The following is a 12506-nucleotide window of genomic DNA, read 5'->3' as shown; positions in this document are numbered from 1 at the left end:
GACACTGGTGTTCACATACGCTGGCCTGGCAGCTCTGGCTGCCTGAAGAAAAGAGACAGCAGCCCTCACCTCACTGTGTCCTGAGGGAAAGCTCTCTGTGGTGCCACCACTGCTGAACCCACACCTCAGAGGGGAACCTGGCACTGCCCACTCGTTCAAACAGTCTTGTCTATCTTGTTTTCAAGCCCCCTTTGTAGAGGTCTTGGGTTAATAGTTCCACAAATACATCCAAATTCATATTTTCTAATTGCATCTGATTAGTTGTGAAGTACAAACAGCAGTGCCGGACATGTGATAGCACAACAAATCAAGACTTGTCCCAGGACCTGGTGGAGAGGGTGAAGTCACAGGTCCCAGCCTATCTATGTAAACCCAGTGGGATGGTTTTGTGTGCCAAACACAGGGAGAAGCAGCACTCCCAGGGAGGCACAGCCAGTTACCACGCCAACCTTAACAAACACACCAGCTCGAGGAAGAAATAGGGTCAGCTGCATGGTGCAGTGTCAGATTGGGGGAGAGATAACCACAGGTCTTCTTTTCCCCAGGTCAGACAGCTGTGACAAAAGGGGAGGGTTTCGTGCAGGGAAGAGTGCAGGACTCAGGAGAGAAAACTCTGTGCTTCGTCATTATTCACACTTTTTTCATACACCTCTTTGCTGTGAACAGACTGTAATAACAATTTCTGTGGCATCTTCAGAAGATGAGGATACTAAAGATATTTCTCCCTGAAAAGACTCTTGTGTGCCCAAAAAATTCTATTTCCCACCTCCCCTGCACTCCATCCCCAAATAAATCAAGGGGATCTAATAAAAGGTATTATCTCTCTCTGCAAATTTTATCTCAGTTATAAATAAGACATCGGGCCAGATTCTCAGCTGGCATATATTTTGGGTCACTGAATCTAAGCTCAGGAGAATTGCACGGATCTGGCCTTTTGTCTGTAATGCAGATTAATAGAGGGATGGGGCTCTAAAGCAGCCAGAACACAATTCCAGACACTTCCTTGCCAGTTCCTTGTGCTGGGGGCCATAGATCACAGAAAGTCACAATGAAGATCAGAACCAAGTGCAAATGTATGGACACTCCAAGCACGTTAATTTTTGAACATGAATAGAGGAAGCCCAAGAAGGAAAAAAAGAAAGAGTACAATCTGCTGGCATGAACCATTCAAACACACAACAGAGTTAGGATCGGAATGATTCTGCCCATACCCTAATGGAACATAACATTTATCAGCAAACCCCTGGCCATGCTGCTTCAAGACCACACGGCTACATTTCTGCATGGAAGAAGTCCTGCTAAACTCCTCAGCCTGGCAGAGCAGAAAAGCCAGCAAAAGCAATGGGATGTGTGAAACAAAACAGCAAATGAATGTATATTCGAGCTGCATTGTAGAGAGAATGAAGCAAAGCCCCAAAGTAAACCCTAAGGTACTCCAGGGCACAGGACTGCTCTGCCAGGGCCCATTAATGCCATGTAATTGTAACCCAGCACCCACAGAAAGAATTATGGTTTTCTGTAAAGCAACAAGAAAACCTAAGTTCAGCAAACCACCAAAAGGTAAATCATAGCAGCTAATAGAATTCAATTATTCCAAAAAAAAAAGGGGATGTAATATGAAGAAAGGAAAGCATCCCAAAATTTTGGAATGGTCAATCTGGAAAATCCTATGGATAGTCCTTGATTCAGAAACACTTATTATTAGTATAGCTGCACAGCTTGGACCTGTCCTTTTGTATGGAAAGGGAAATATCCCACGACAGGAAATCTCCTCTTGGGGAGGAGATTGTGCCTTGTTGGCAGTGAGACCACAGTGTGGGAGAGACCAGAACAAACCTAGAAGCAGCTATGGTGAAACTGAAGGACTCCTCAGCAGAGGCGACATCCTCTGTCACTAGGGACGGGGGAACACAACACACTAGTTCTTCTTTCCAACTGAAGCCTTTCCCCAGGTTTTTCTATCATCATCCCTTCAGTGTGGCAGCCTTGCATCTTGTGGTTGCACTCTAATGCTTCCCTCAGCCAGTGATTAAAAGATGGTCCTGAACTGCAATGTTTGTACAAAGACAAACATTTGAATGTCTTGGATTTGAATGTCTTGGAGTTTCGAGATCTTTGGAGCAGATCCTTTGGCTAAGTCTGTGAGAGGGATAAAGATACCTGTCAAAAGGGGAGCCAGTGAATTTCTGTTTATAGCAAACTGCCCTGTGTGGGCTCAATTGACATCAGAGTTTGTCAGGGACAGTTCATTACTGCAACTGGGCTAGGGGCCCACCAAACATCTGAGGAGCTGCTGGCCTTTAGTAAGGCCATTAAAAACAAAAAGCAGTAATAAATACTCTTGTTATGCCTCCACAAAGCCCAAAGGTTAAATGAACTGGGAATCTTCCTGCCTGACTAGAGTTCCTCCTGATCACAACAGCCTCTCTAACAGAACTGACTGAAGCTTGCCAGCCACAGCTGGCACTTTTCTAGGGTACACTGGCATAAGCAGTGATCAGGTTGCTCAGTTTTTCCTACGAGATGTTATGATTGCTATATAGTAGGCAAGTAATGAGGAAAAAGGATAAGGACTTTGAAAGGCATCCAAACAAACAACAAAATCTAATAAAGCATCTTGCTAATTGTCTTTACAACATTTGTGTTAATATTAAGCACCTTAAACCATTTCAGAAAACTGAAATATTTGGACTAATGTTTGCTGCATGGTGGCAATAGAAAATGCTTTTTAAGATCATAGAAGTCCATCAACTCTATTATGCAGTTGTTGTTCAACATCTTTCCTCTCAGCAATCAAACCTGCACCAGCTGGCTTTAAGAGAGACTAATCATAAGATGATCTTTGAGCTGGAATTAAATAAAGATTTACTGTATTTTCAGACTGCTTTCGGCCAGCACTGGAGAAGACAGAGGAGAGAGACTTGCTCATCCAACATGTTATTCCAGCATGGCTGGTAGGAGACTGCTGCAGCTTTACCAGTCAGGGAGTGCTGAGTTCCAGTGCTAGGGAATGGGCTTGCTTGCTCTGCCATGAGCCTTGAGACAGCTTTTCCTGTAGCTCCAATAGATAAAGTTGGAGTTTTTCTAAAAGCAGCTCAGGAAGCAAACAGGCCAAACTACACAGTCATGTAGCACTTTCAGGAAAGGGCATGCCTGAGAAAGGGACCAGAAATACCCACTTTAGTCCAGGGTGGTGAATTAGAAAATAGATATATGCATGTGAAGGAGGGGGAAGACTGAGAGGTTCATATGCCACCCTCAACCCCCCCTGTACAGACCCATAGGAGTGGCCCAGAGCCCACCAAGCAAGACTTTACTCCGGACACTGCTCAATGCATTGGTTTGAAGTATGTTGGTGTGCATTGTGATTCTGGTGTACATCATTTTTCTCTTTGTTTTTGAGGAAAGAAAAGAGGTTAAAAACAACCAGCAACATTTCACAATAGATATATATGATATAACAGAGCTCACACCTTTTATCCTTGCTGAGCTTTGGTCAGCACTCTTCTCTGAAAGTAGTAATTTTGCATAGCAGTTAATCTCGATCACACTCATGGCTGATTAGATATTTTCAAATCTGATTTAAAAAATAATAAAATCCAGCTACAGATCTCCTATGTGTAGAAATACATTAGGGAATTTTTTACACATTGCTTTACAAGCTGGTTTGCTGGTCTGAATGAAAAAAAAAAAAAAGGCGGGGGGAATTTTCCACCTCAGAAATGTGTATCCACGAGGTACATTTTGATCCCAAAGTTTCCTAGTCTCAGAGCTACCAATCAGTTTTTTAGCAGGGGATACAAATCACAGTAGAAGTGCAGTTGTGTGCCAAAAGAACGTGCCATTTAAGAAACACATACACAACCCAAACTGGTTGTTTTTGGCAGCATGGACTTTGTGACTTTGTCCAGAGAAAGACAACAAAGCTGGTGAAGGATGTGCAGCACAATTCCTGTGAGGAGCTGGGGTTCCTTAGCCTGGAAGTGGCTCAGGGATGACCTTGCCACTCTCTACAATTCCCTGGAAGGAGGTTGTAGCCAGGTGGGGTCAGGCTCTTCTCCCAGGCAAACAGCAGCAGGACATAGGCTGCAGCTGTGGGAGGTTTAGGCTGGACATTAGGAAGAAATCCTTCACAGAAAAGGTGGTTAGATAGTGGAATGGGCTGCCCAGGAAGGTGGCCGAGTCACCATCACTGGTGGTGTTCAAGAAAGACTGGATGTGGCACTCAGTGCCATGGTGTAGCTGACAGTGGTGGTTGGTCATAGTCTGGGCTCAATCTCAGAGGTCTTTTCCAACCTCATTGATTCTGTAATACTGTGCAGGTAAAGAGTTTGCTGATGTCCCCCAATTTTCCTAGACATTTATACTTCCAGGGCAAACACTTTGAATACTTGAGCACTCCGGTGTTGCTGTAGTCACTATAGCACTGGGCTCACGTGCTGACTTTGTGAGTGCCCCGTCTCCCTGCAGACCTTACCCTCACAGCCACTGCCATCTCACATGCACCTCTAAAACAGAACTGCACAGTCCTAAACAGCCTTATTCCAAGCTTAGTTAGATTCCCAAACTGCATATTCCAGTTCAAAATCTTACCCTGTGTACATTTGTACCATTTTTCTTCAGCTATCCCAAGGGATTTGCCAAACGTATACCAAAATTTCTTGGTCTTCTAAGAGAATCAAGTATACGTCACACTTAGAGATCAATATATTTAAATCAGATTTAGTGAGCTTAAATTTGACATAATTGCCTTTCCTTCTTTTTTTTTTTTTTATATGGTATGATCATTGGCATCTGTCTTAGCTTTTAATCTGTTTAAAACTTTATTGGCATAGTCATATGAGGTAAGTAAATATTTTTTTCATGAGCCTATAAAACATTATTAGTTTATTTTTTCATCATGACAGGTTGGATAAGTATCTCACAGTGCCTGTACATCTTCATGAGGATTTTATTATTTATTTTGATTTAGACTAAACTAAAATGAAGACCTGTGCCAAAGCCCTGAGCTTTTTTGACAGTCTTTAAAACATACAGTAATAAAATTGAATTAACAGGCTCCCTCAGTGATTTCCAGATGGCAATACACTGGTAACAGCAGAGAAACCACAAGAGCTTTAGCCCCTTTCTTCTGCCCCAGCACTGCAGTCCACAAATCCTTTTTATCTCTCCCATTCCAAAGCACAAGGGCCAGAGGACAGTGGCAATGGGGCAGGTAAGAATGGGATCCAGTCATCAAAATAATAACCTTCCCCATTCTTAATCAGAGGGGAACATGAACTTTATAGGCTGGTGCTGGACTTTACAATTTTAAGAAACAATAGCTCCAGAAGAGATGATTTAGCATTTTATCCACACAGCGATTATCTTCAGTAATGCATTTTGGTGTAATTAATTCTCTAATTTACTTATACAGAGTTAATACCTCTGTGTAAACTACCTTGATGTGAATTAAAAACACCACAAAGTACACCGTTTATCCCAGATCTGGGGGCAGAAGAACCCACATAGGTTTGTTTTCCAGCTGATGAATCCTAAGTGCTCCAGAGCAGACAGTTCTTACTCAGGACTTTATTATATATCTCATCTTTTGTCCAGTTGAAATAACCTAAACTATGTCTCTCCGGCTTTATAAACTGGTCAAAGCAGATAAATTGCTTTATGCAATAACAATAGGAACCAATATCAAAGGAAGATGTTGTCTTGCATGGAAATATCTGCATGATCTCACCTTTGTACACCCAGCCAGTGTCCCTCTCATCCAAAAAAGAATGACATAACCTGCAGAGCAAAAATGCGTTGTTCCTGCAGTCTTTGCTAGCAAAGTCTTTATACAAATAGGGCAATATTCAGTTGCAAAGAAGTGAAAAATTTATTTTTGTGCTTGAAAGCAGCTCTTGTGCCTATGAAAGAGGTGACTAACCTTGCTAGCCACCTGTGGATTTGCACCACTATAGATGCAGAGAAGCCTTTTGGACTGATTGTGCTGTCCATTACAATGTCTTTGAAAACAATGGCAATTGTAGGCACTTGGTAATTGCAGGACTGAGCCCCACAGTCCTACAAATAAATGGGGTGGAGACAGAGAATAAGCAAATGAAGCAAAGAGAGCTAAACATTTTTTCTGAAGTCATTTTTCTGTTCCACCCAGATGATTCCTCCTTTTGCATCCATAGCAAACACAACATCATTTTTAGGTACGAGATGCATCCTGCCCACTTACACACCTGCTCCTCCCTGTCCTCCAGCTTTCCTCACAGAATGCACTGGGAAATGCTCTTTTACAGGAAGTACAGTTTCTTCAATGTGAAGATAATACATTCAGCAGAATCCAGAGAGGAAATGAGGATTCTCCCTCCTTATCCTAGCAGGTCCTGAAGCAAAAAGGAAGACTTCCCCTTCAGGGAAGTTAAGCAATACACATTGATGATATCAACAGGTAAAGCAAGCCAATAGAACCCACATCACTCCTGCTACAACTGCTGCTGAAGTACAGAGAAATTGTGCTCTGGACACTGTCATTTAAGTAAGGAGATTTGATTAACCAACAGTTAAACAGCCCCAGTGCCAGCAGACAGCATCCTTGCCCATGCACTTGTCCCTTTTTTCCTCTTGCCCCTGTGCCATGTGCAGAACACCTGGAGGGGCTGGGCCACCACCGATCTGCAGGACAGAGGTGGAGATTCCACAGCTGAGGCAGCTGCCTCCTCTTGAGGGCTGGGGAGGCCTGGGAGGTGTGGGACACTCAGCTCAAGGCTTGCTTCCCTGGGGTAAAATAAGGAAACCGCTGGGCTATCCTGCATTGCATTGGTGCCAGGTGGTGGCAGACCAAGCAGCTGTAACGAGCTCTCTGCGGTTTCCCTTTTCCACTATATTTCCCCTCCTTTCTCCATGGCATCCCAAAAGTGAAAGCTATCAAACGCACAAGCCACCATCACAGTTGGAAAAACACTGGTATTCAGTAAATATAACTCAGTTGTACCAATAAAATTGAAAACAGAGAAATGACATAAAAAGAATGTACATTATTTTAAATTGCAATTTTTATACGTTCACTTTTATGGCCTCGCTCTTTAAAATAAATCCAGGACCTGATTTACTTTAATAAAAGTTTAATTTCACATCTTGGTTTCAGTTCTCTTAATTTATTCTATGGCCAGCCTTCTGACAGGAAAAGAGGTAGAGCAGCTGGGGAGTTTTACAGTCAGGTTATACTCAAGTCACTGTAATACAGTGGTTAAAAGAAAATTCAGTTGTAGCTTCCACTGTGGAGGAATGTTTTTTGTCTTTCATTTTTTCATATGTATTGTTTTGAAGTAGTTGCAAATGGAAACGGAGTCATTTCTCACACCTGAAACTCTTAAACAAATGCATCAACATTTCACAGTCACATTTCAAAGTCAACAGCAGTGGTGGACAAGAGGCCAGACCCAGAGCACATAATACACAAGTGATCCACAGCAGCACGAGAGAAGCCTCATACTTTCAGAAGCCTCAGCATCCAAGCAAAATTTGAATTATCATTGTTTTAACTGAAAATTGTCAAGTGATTTCAGAGCACAAAGGCAAAGATCAATTACCCACCTTGCTCCAAGCTGAGTGGTTGCTGACCTCAAGCTCATTCAACAACACATTAACAAAACCAGGCTGGATACGTATGGGCTGGTTGCTTGTAAACAAGGGCACAACATGACTTGCTGAATGGTATCAGAAGTAACTCATGCAACTGCACAGAAGCGAAAATTCCTTTTTAAGCCATTGGAGAGTCACAGGTCACGCTCATATTTAAATGCTGCCTCACCGCAGCTGACACACAAGCAAACGCCGAGAGATGCCCAGGGACGCACCGCTGCGCCTCGGGGGACACCGGCCTGCAGGCAGCCACGCTCAGGGCTGCCCGTTCTCCCAGCCCTGAGCCATGAGCCCCGCAGGCCCTCTCCGAGGGGCTGCCTCATGCAGCTTCATCCTGGCCCAGGGAGGGGAGCCCCCGCTGCTCCGCCACCACCTCCGAGCCTCGGCTCCAAGCCCACGTGCTACTGCCAGTACGCGGCCATGGAGGCAAAACCATCCCCAGCACGCTCGTAAGGGACCCTCATAAAGGTGTGCTCTTCCCTGGCGGGGCGGCGCCGGCCGGGCCTACCTGCTGAGCTCGGCAGCAGCCACCCCTCACACGGCCCGGAGCGGGCAGGAATCGCCACCCTCCCCCTGGCACCGGGGCACAGCTGAGACCTGTCCTTGTCACTAGCGATGGGAGCATCGGTGGGAAAGAGCCAAACAGCCTCTCAAACTGCAGCGATTTTGGATATCCTCCTCCTTTGTTTAACCACCCCTGGCCGGAGGAAAGCGCCGTGCCCCGGTGGCTGCCAGGACGGGGCAGGGGCTGCGTGCGGCAACGCGTGCAAGGGGCAAGGCAGGCGAGATTCGCTCGGACAGCGCTGGAAATCGTGTGAAGGACAAAGCCGCCTCTCTCAGGACTAGAGCACACACAGCCAGAGCAAGCGAAGTGTATTTGGAATAAAATGGCAGGAGTTTGCAGATGCAAAAAATGAAAACAGCCCTTGTAAGGCAACTGAATTTTCCGTATGTCAGACACCCACAAAGCCCAGCCTGACAGGATATCGGCAAACCTCTGCTGTCTCGGCACAATTCCCCACCATTCTGGGAAGTCGGCACACACAAGCATCCTGTTTCTGAGGAGTTTATGTGCAAGCCACGAGAAAATCCCGTCCTTCAGACTCACAGCAGAAGCACAACATCACGCTTACGACGTGAGATGCCAAGATTTCAGACAGAACGCGCGGCTCTGCACACAGGGGGGAGAGATGCAAACACAACTGCTTCCGACACCAGTCCCCGTGTTCATAAACCTCCCCGACTCCCTCTCAGGGAACCTGCATTTACCTCCAGAGATGCGTACTTGTGCTCTGGCTGCTGGTCTTGCTCATTCCTACAGCATCCCTGCAATTGCTAACTCGTCACTGATGTGACATTCACAAGGTTCCCTACCCAACTACTCACAGCTGGTTTTAACTTTGCTCTGACTGGTCTACAGCTGTAGCATATCAGCACGTGGTTTTAAACAAAAGAAAGCTAAAATGACCCTATTGCTCTTCTTTCTTCATTTGTTTTTGGCCTATGTTTTCTGCAACAGCAACAAGGATAATTTTCGTATTAGTAATGTAAATCACGCAGTGACAGGGGTGAGGATGAAGGACCCAATGCGCTGAAGCATGGTTGAGCATGCAGCCCACAAAGGCTCAGCTGTAAACATCTACTCGAGCCCTGATATGCACAGGTGTCTTCCATGAACTACTGAAAAGAACAGGAAATAAAATTATGTTTTATTAGTGTATGCAGAGCAACACACAGGTCTACAAACGAAGAGATAGTGATTTCCTCTCATCAGCCTTAAAAAAGTACTAAATTGTAACCAAGGCAGCAGATTTGTTACCATCTGAAATTTATAATTTCTCTATAGCAACCAGGTCCCTTCTGCCTGGCTGTTGCTGCCAGATGTTCATTTCACTGTAATTTAGCCATACACACAAGACACTGGCTTGCACTGCCCTTGCTCTGTTTTCCTCATTAAGCAATTCTCTTTGCTTCCAGGTCATGATTTCATTAGCAGTAAGTCATGCAACAGCCAAGTGAAGTTGTACAAAGAAGTTTTTATTAAGCATGCTGGTGGGCTGTACTGCCTGTTGAAGCTTTGCAGAGGGACAGCCTCTGTGTTCCAGGGTGTGATGCTAAACCTCTGCACTGCAGAGGAGTAAGGACCTTCTAGAGAGCCTTTCTCCGCGGCACCTTGGGCAGCTGTCACCTCATCTCCTCCTCCTGAAACAGTAAACCCGGCACCCTTAGCCACAACCTGGGTAACAATAGGGACGTACTCCACCCCTGTAAAGCTACAGCGACATCCTCCAACATCTTTTCTCTTTGGCCTTATCTCTCCCTTTTCACAGTTTCTTTTTGTTCTCTGCAGACTGTTTTTAATGCTGTGCTTTAAAGGGATCTCACCTCTTTAAGAGAAGGCTACCAATCACAATCCCTAACTTTGAGACACTTCTGCATGAATAAACTGGGCTCCGATGAGCACAATTTCAAGGAAGTCAGCGGCTTTTATTCTTCATCTTCCTGCACTAGAATACGCTAATCTGTAAAACTGAGCACAATGGAATATATGGTATAACTCAGTTACAAAACTGAACAGAGAAAGACAACATCTTCATTTTTAAATGAAAATTTTAATTAAAAAAAAAACAAACCCCAAACAAACCAACTTGACTGAAAGAACAGTGTTGCCCTGTACTTCTAGGAGCAACGGTACTAAGAAGGTAAATTTGCCTTGCGGCTTACCCACTTACCAAAGTACTGCATTCAGCTCACCCACATCTTGCTTTCTAACATTAGCCAGATTTACTTTCCTTAATAACCAGCTTTTATGGCCCCATCTCTAGATGTATTTACCCAGCTGCTATATATTTGCTGGGTGAACATGTGTGTCACTTCATGTTTCAGAAGGGTTTTTAAGCCTCGCCTCTGGGCAGTCAGGATTTCCTGCGCTGCGGCGGCAGGAACAGAGCGAGACAGGAAACAGCGCTGCTGCCACGGGCTGGGAGGGAGGAAGGTCAGCGCCTGGGTTTGTACCTTCTCATTACTACCACAGCCTCAGGACTGCTCTAGTCAAAAACCGAACTTACCAAATTGCCCTTTTATGCTGAGCTGAAAGCATAAAGTATTTTCAACTTAATTTGAGTACAGAACATCAGTGATATTCCTTGTCTTTAAAATACTCTGGGTATCGTGTTGCTGAGCCAGTAGTGACTGATGCAATGGCAGTGCCGGATGATATCCACATGCTCAGTGTCCATGTCACTCGTGGGAATACAGCCAAGCCCTTCCAGCAGCCTGAAATGGGAGCAGTTGTATCATGACCCTGCCTGAAGACCATCCATTTTATATTTTGCTGTACAGAAGCATTGTGGGAAGTCAGCCACACTTGGAAAAGCCAGATGATATTGAACAGGAGAATTGGGACAGTCATTTTACATTCTTCATAATTTAAAAATACAGTTTTAAAGCATAATTTTTAAACAAAAACATTTTTTCATTTATTTCCTAACTTGATCTGAAGTTTTAGAAGCATCAACTTCAACTATACATGATTAGAGTCGCATAATTGAATTTTGTCCATCATCTTTTAGCACACACACAAATCCACTGCTGTGGCCAACACTTCTGTTTTATCCTTTAGAAGGCTGCTATGAACTTTACAGTACTACAACAAATACATTACTGTAAAAGCTTCTATGGTCCCCATTTTGGGGGGAGGCAATACTACATCACTACTACCATGAAGGTGGGAACAGGCATAGTGCTACTCAGATATTGACGTTATACTGGAAATTATGAACAGCCAATTGAAATTTAGATTTATTCTGAATCAAAATTAAAGATTCATAAAGTTTCCCATAAAAAGATCAATGCTTTGTTTTTCCAAAGTGCAAAAACAAATTCATAAATGCAACATTTCACAGCATTTCAGTAAAGGTACATATTATTGCAATTTGTATTGTTAAACAGTGCAAATAACAGTATAATTTAAAATCCTGTAGCCCCATTTTTGAAATGGAACCCTTATTTCAAACTAACAGCACCAGTATTTTTCAGAGACAGCACAGCAAACATCTTTGAACAGTATTTTTGACCACCTCTGCCCTTTGAGCAAAGCTGACGCTGAAAAAAGCATCCGCCTGCCAATTCTGGTCTCCATAGAGAGACTGAGGAAAGACATCAATTTATGTTAAAGGTAATGTGGAATTCAAAGTCAGTGTTGGGACTATAAAACCATAAACAGTGAGCCTGTAGTATTTACACAGCTGTGAGTTCAGATCCAACTTTTTATAAAATTTATGTATTTCAAACAAAGAGGACGCTGATGGGGTCTGGCCGTCATCCTGAGACCAGTATATCATAATCTAAAATCCCCTTCAGATTGAGACTCACTGGATCCAAGAAAAAATACTGCAGTATAATGCTGTTAATAGAAGGAAAACACAAATAAAATGCTTGATGACGAGGTAGTCTCCTTCCTGTGAGCAAGCACACACACAAAAACTTGGAACCTATTAAGCAATTGTCATAGTTCTACATGGTGAACCATGTCATTTTTCTTCTGTCCCCTGCATACTATGACTTTTGCAGGTTTTGTGCAATGTGTTAAGACTGAGTAACAGTGCTAACACAAGACAATGCAATATTTCTTCAAAGCAACATGTGATTTCAGCCAGTTTCGTTTAAGGGGCACAAAGCCTTTACATCAATGATGCAGGTAACTGAGAAATATTGCTTCTGCTCACGCGTGATGCATTGCTGCACACACAACTTCAACAGATTCCAGGACCTATAACAAGGAAGTTACAAGAGAGATAAGCACAGCAGCAGGAAATTATGTACCTATTGCAACAGCTTAATACAACAGGGCTTTGAAATATGTGGAAGCTAAG

Source organism: Taeniopygia guttata, chromosome 7, assembly GCF_048771995.1.
Source record: "Taeniopygia guttata chromosome 7, bTaeGut7.mat, whole genome shotgun sequence".
Classification (NCBI taxonomy): Eukaryota; Metazoa; Chordata; class Aves; order Passeriformes; family Estrildidae; genus Taeniopygia; species Taeniopygia guttata.
Note: the sequence above shows the minus strand (reverse complement) of the source record.